Raw genomic sequence first — 6,000 nt, 5'->3', positions numbered from 1 at the left:
GAGCATTTACAATGAGGGAAGCTGATGTGAACAAGGTGCCACACATATAAAAGCTTGGCCAGTTTTTCTGCTTAGAATATAGAGCCATTGGATCAATCATCCACTAACCTTTAATAAACAATATGCCTGCAACCACAGAAGCACATTTATTCTCTCTGGTTACATTCTGGTCACTAATAATTATTTAGGAAGCCTATCATTTTTTATTTGTAAGCATTAAAAATGCATCTTCCTACACCCACAGAGACTCCAGTTATATGTACCACTGCAGTAATTTCTTCCCACTTCATTTTAGAACCAGTTTGAATGAACAACCTTAGGAAATTGTAATTAGTCTATTTCAAACCTGGACAAGTTAACTGTGGTCTAGAATGAGTTAGGTAGAAAGATGGCTCAGGTGGCCCTGTCTTTAGGTGAGATGGAAGTTTGCCACTATAAGGGATGGTTCCATGTTAACGTATTGCACTAACAGTCTAGAATGGATACAACAGGATACTTTGTTTTGCCATGGTGATTGAAATTAAGGCCTCATACATGCAAGCCAAGTGCTATACCACTGAGTCAGAACCCAGTCCACAAATGCATATTTTAATGAACTCAATCAAAAATAAAAATTTGGAAAAATCGGATTCCTATCTTTGGTTATAATATTGTATTCCTTCTGTTTCCTTATGTCCTTTACACACCTTCTTCAATTTCCTTAATGTTTATTTTCACTAAAGAGATCTTCCCCTTTCCTTTTATGCAAACTAAAATATATGCCATTCACCGTTGTGTCTTGACCATATCATTTTTTATTCTTTGTACTCTTCCTACTGTTTGGTTCCCTCTTCCAGTGTATAGTCTAAGTACAGGACCAAGATAGTCTCAAAGTCCCAGACAACTGTGTAGAATTCTCCTGTGAGATTTGCACCCTGGTCTTTGAGGCATGGCTGCCTTGGGCCTCCTGATTGCTCTTTTGTTGTCTTTCTCTGCTTCATTTTCTTTTGACATACTCTGTTCTCTGCCTCAGGGAGCTCATTGTCTTTTACATCTTATTTGACCTACTTGAGTCTGTTTGCCTTCTTTGGATTCCCAAGTTGGTATGTGTTCTTGGGAAAAACAAAACAAAGCAAAACAACAACAAAAAACCCCAAAACACTGCAGCTATAAATTGAGTGGTGAAACTGGTAATATGTGTGTGTTACTTTGAATGTCTGGCTCATAGCTTCAGACCCTAGCAGGCAGACTTCTGCTACAGGGGTGCACATCACTGGGGGCGGATCTGATTCCAGCCCAAAGGTATGCACAGAGGTCTGAGCTCTGGGGGTTCTGCTTGCTTGTGTTGGTGCTTGCTTCCTGCAGTTTTTCTCTCTGCTTGGATTTATGGAAATTGTAAACAGCTTCTTCTGCCTTTGATGGAATTTCCATTGTTCTATAAGCTTGAAATAAACCCCTTCCTCCCATCAACACTATCTGATTGGATGTTCATTGCAGCATTGTGGAACAGACTATGATAATGTGGTATTAAAATCCTATAAGCCTGCCCATGGCTTGGCAATCAAGGTATTTCCAAATTAGCTTTCTTGAAAACTGCTCACAATAGAAAGGCCTATTAAACACTGTAAACTGTATTTTATATAACTTTCATCCCCTAACAAAGAAAAGATAAACCATACAAAATTGGTATCAGAGGAGTGAAGGTGTTGCTATTGTCTGAGTGGGGCCCAGAAAGGGAAAGGATCTTTAGAAGGTCCAGGCTGAAAGCTGCTCAGCCACTTGTGCCATATGATCCAGCAGATCCCAAGGTATTGAGGTGTCAGTGCAGATAGGTATGCTGTTTGGGTCATATGTTAATTGCAACAAAGACCCTTGGGATTTTAGAGCAAAGGAATAAAGTCATCTGCAGATAATTATTCTCCCTTTGAGAGACAGCTCTTGACCTGCTATTAGGCCTAAGTGGAAACTGATTTATTGACAATGGGCCACCAAATTATCATGTGCCCTGAGAAGTCCTTTTGAGTTGGGTGTTCTCTGACCCACCAAACAAAAAATTGGATGTGCCCAGCAACAGTCTGTAGTCAAATAGAAGTGGTACATACGTGATGGGCTTGGTGCAGATCCTGAAGGCACAAGTAAATAACATGAAGAAGTTGCTCAAGGCCTAAGGTTCCCGCTCTTGTTACAATGTGCTCTGTCCTCAAGCATGCATTTATGGCATTGTGGAGTGTGCCCTATTATTAATTGACTGAAGAGATATGGCTCACCAAAGGCTTGTCATGTTATGCTGGCACCTCCTAAAAGTGGACAGCCACAACATTATAGCAGTTCTCAGGGGCAACTCTTATGAAGGACTGTGGTGAAGGGAAATCCTCATAATGGGCAGAACTTTAGGCTGTGCACATGGTTGTGCATTTTTCATAGAATGAAAAATGGAGAGATGTGTGGTTATATACTGATTCATCTGCTGTGGCCAATGGTTTGGCTGGATGGTCCAGGACTTGGAAGGAGCACAGTTGGGAAATTGAGAAAGACATTTTGGGGAGAGCTATATGGATAGATCTTTTTTAATGGGCAAAGGATGTGAAGATACTCTTTAAATGCACATCAAAATGTGACTTCAAGCCAGATGTAGTAGTGCACACCTGTAAGCCCAGCACTGGGGAGGCAGAGGTAGGAGGACTGCCATGAATTTGAGTCTACCCTGAGGCTTAAGTGAGACCCTACTTTGAAAACAAAAAATTAAATAAATAAAATTAAATAAAAGTGTCTTCAAGGAGAACTCAAATAATCAAATAAATAAGGTGGCCCTTTCTATGGGTAGTGGTCAACTTTTTTCCTCATCCATCCTTGTCATTACCCAAATGGGCCCATGAACAAAGTGGCTATAGTGGCAGGGATGGAGGTTGCATATGGGCTCAACAACATAGACTTTCATTAACTAAAGCTGACCTGGTTATGGCTATGCTGAGTGCCAAATTTGCCAGCAGCAAAAACCAACTCTGATCTCCTAATATGGCAATAATTTTCTGGTGCAAACTGCAAGCTGATGGCTGGCTCACTACATCAGACCATTTTCATCATGGGAAGGACTGTCTTTAACTGGAGTAAATACTTAGTCTGGATATGGATTTGCCTTTACTGCATGTAATTCTTCCAAAACTACCATCTGTGGACTTGGAATGTCTTATCCACTGTCAGCCACTGTCATGTTATTCTACATAGCATTGTTTTTCCAAGGAACTCACTTCACAACCAGGTAAGTGTGGCAGTGGGCTCATGATCATGGAATTCACTGGTCTCACCATGTGCCCTGTCATCCTGAAGCAACTGTCTTGATAAAGTGGTGCAATGACATTTTAAAGAAACAGGTAATATCTACTAGGTGGCAGGAGCCTAGAGAGCAGAGGCAGAGCATATACTATTTCTCCTATAGCCAGAATTCACAGGTCCAGAAATTAGGGGTGTGAATGGGAATGGTATCACTCATCTGAATTACTCTAAGTGACTCTACATTTTACTTCCTCTTCCCTCAACCTTATGGTCTGCATTCCAGAGTGGGGAATTTATCTCTCTTTTTTTCTCTCTCTGAGTTTCCCAGGAGGCACAAAATATTACACTGAACTGGAAGCCCTTGAGTCAACAGGTTAGGAAAGGAGTTACAGTGTTAGCAGGGGTGATTGATCCACACTACCAGGGGAAATTGGACTGCAACTCTACAACAGTAGTAAGGAATAGTATGTCTGTGGTGCTGGAGGTCTTTTAGGGTACCTCTCAGTATACCATATCTACTGATCAAGATCAATAGGAAACTCCAACCCAATCATGGCAACATGATAAATGGCCCAGATCCTTTAGGAATGAAAGTGTGGGTCACCCCTCTAGATAAAGAGCCAAGACCTGATGAAGTACTTGCTGAAGGTGGAGGAAATACAGGATGGGTAATAGAAGAAGGTACTTACAAATACCAGCTAAGGCCACATTACCATTTACAAAAATAAGGATTGTTAATTGACATGAGTATTTCTGTCCTACTTTGTCAAGAATGTTTGTACATATGTACAAAAATATTAAGATTACTGTCTTTTTCCTCTATTTCTCTATTATGTAATTAATATCACTAGTTAAATGTTGTTAAATTTATATTTAAATTATTTGATAGTAGAGACTAAGCATTCCTCAAGGGACCATACCATATGCTTTTGGTGGCAAGATTATAGTGTGTTGTCAGGTGTACATTGGATAGCTATAACATATTAGGTGATGTTATGACTTTGTTTTTGTATTCATTTTGAAATTAAGCATGACATAAGGAGATATGGTTTGGTGTCAAGTTGATTTGTGATTGTGGAATTCTAATGTGAACTTGATCAGATTAGTGTCGGGAGCTATTTTGGCTGGATTTGTATCCATAGCCCTGGGCTTCTGGCAGCAAAACATTAGCAAAACTATAGCAGCCTACCTATAAGCAAGATTATGTATATTCAGCCATTTGGCTGGTCTTTTGTACTGAGAAGTGATTGAAATGCAAAAACTCTGTAACAGGAAGGTTTTTTGATAGGAACTTATAAAGCTCATAAAATCTTTGTCCGTGGAAAAACTGTAAAAAGATATAAAAAGGAATAAAATAAATAAATAATAAATAAATAAATAATAAAAATAAATAAATAAATAAAAGAAATAAAATAAAATAAACCAGGTCTTCAGTCCTGGCTAGAGGCCTTGCTTCAGCCCTGGACTGGGGTCCATGCTTTCATTCTTTCTTCTGTCTTTCTTTAATCCTCACTCCCCATCAGGCTCAAACCCTTTCAGCCTCGAAGGTTGTTTCTAGGCAGGATTGACAATATTCTGTGGGATAATATCCTTCCTCCACAGTGGGTGGCTTCCAGTTGTAGACTACATATAAAAATGCTCCATGAGAACACAGTCCCTTTTTAATCTGGCTGCCCATGCTACTCTCTGGTAAGTGGTTTTTACCTGGCTGCCCTTATTATTCACTTGTATGTGTATCTACACTGCTTCAACTATCCTTCATAGCCATAGGTACCAAATATCATCAGCTTCCCAACATGGACTGAAGACCAGTGACTGTCCTGGAATCCTCCCAGCCTTCAGTGCTAGTTTAGCACTACTGAGGCATCCAGCTATAAAGACTGAGCAGTTACCATGTTCTCTGATTCTCAATCCTGCAAACAGCTATTGTTGAACTGTCTTAAACTAATCCAATAAATCCTTTTTTTTTTTTTTTTCAATACCAGTTCGTTGTATTGGTTCTTTTCCTCTAGGGAACCATTACTAATACAAGGAATAACCAAAGGCTCTCCAATTGTATTCAGAAATTCCCAGGAAGGAATCCTTATCTGGTACTGTAAACCCATGGTCAAATAGACATGATGTGATGTGCCTATCAAATTGCCTTCTAAATACCCATGGCTATACCAGTAATCTTTTGTCAAATTTGGTAAGAGAAGCTTCTTTCTGCATTAGATAACTATAGACACCCATAATTGATCAAGGTGATATGAATACATGAAGGAAGAGTGCTCAGCCATAAATAAGACATCTATGTCACTATCACTGCAAGGCTCACAAAACACTGTCAAAGAAGGGGCAGAAAGAATGTGAGAACTGGTGGAAGGGAAAGAGTAGTATGGGAGACTGACTTACAGGAGTGACATAGTAATTTTACTTTTAAACTCATGGTAGCTGTGATTACCTGCATAAAATGTGCATAATCTCAGGTCCACCATTATTCTGTCATAGAGAGGGAGGAGCTAATGAGGCCATCTTAAGCCTTTACGTGCAGCTAATTTTTGCTGAGGGACAGACATTTCTTCAGTGTTACAGATACTGGTAATATACTCTATGTTCCTGAATTACAGCTCTTCATTCATGAAACCCTAATGTAACTCACTAGTCATTTAAACCAAACATAAAAGACATTAAGGCATTAGGGGGCCTAGGTAGGAAGAATAAGAGGATCAATGGAAGTAGGATAAGAGATTTATTTATTTATTTATA

The sequence above is a fragment of the Jaculus jaculus genome, chromosome 17 (genome assembly GCF_020740685.1).
Source record: "Jaculus jaculus isolate mJacJac1 chromosome 17, mJacJac1.mat.Y.cur, whole genome shotgun sequence".
NCBI lineage: Eukaryota > Metazoa > Chordata > Mammalia > Rodentia > Dipodidae > Jaculus > Jaculus jaculus.
The sequence above is the reverse complement of the archived record's forward strand: the minus strand, read 5'-3'. Positions refer to the sequence as shown.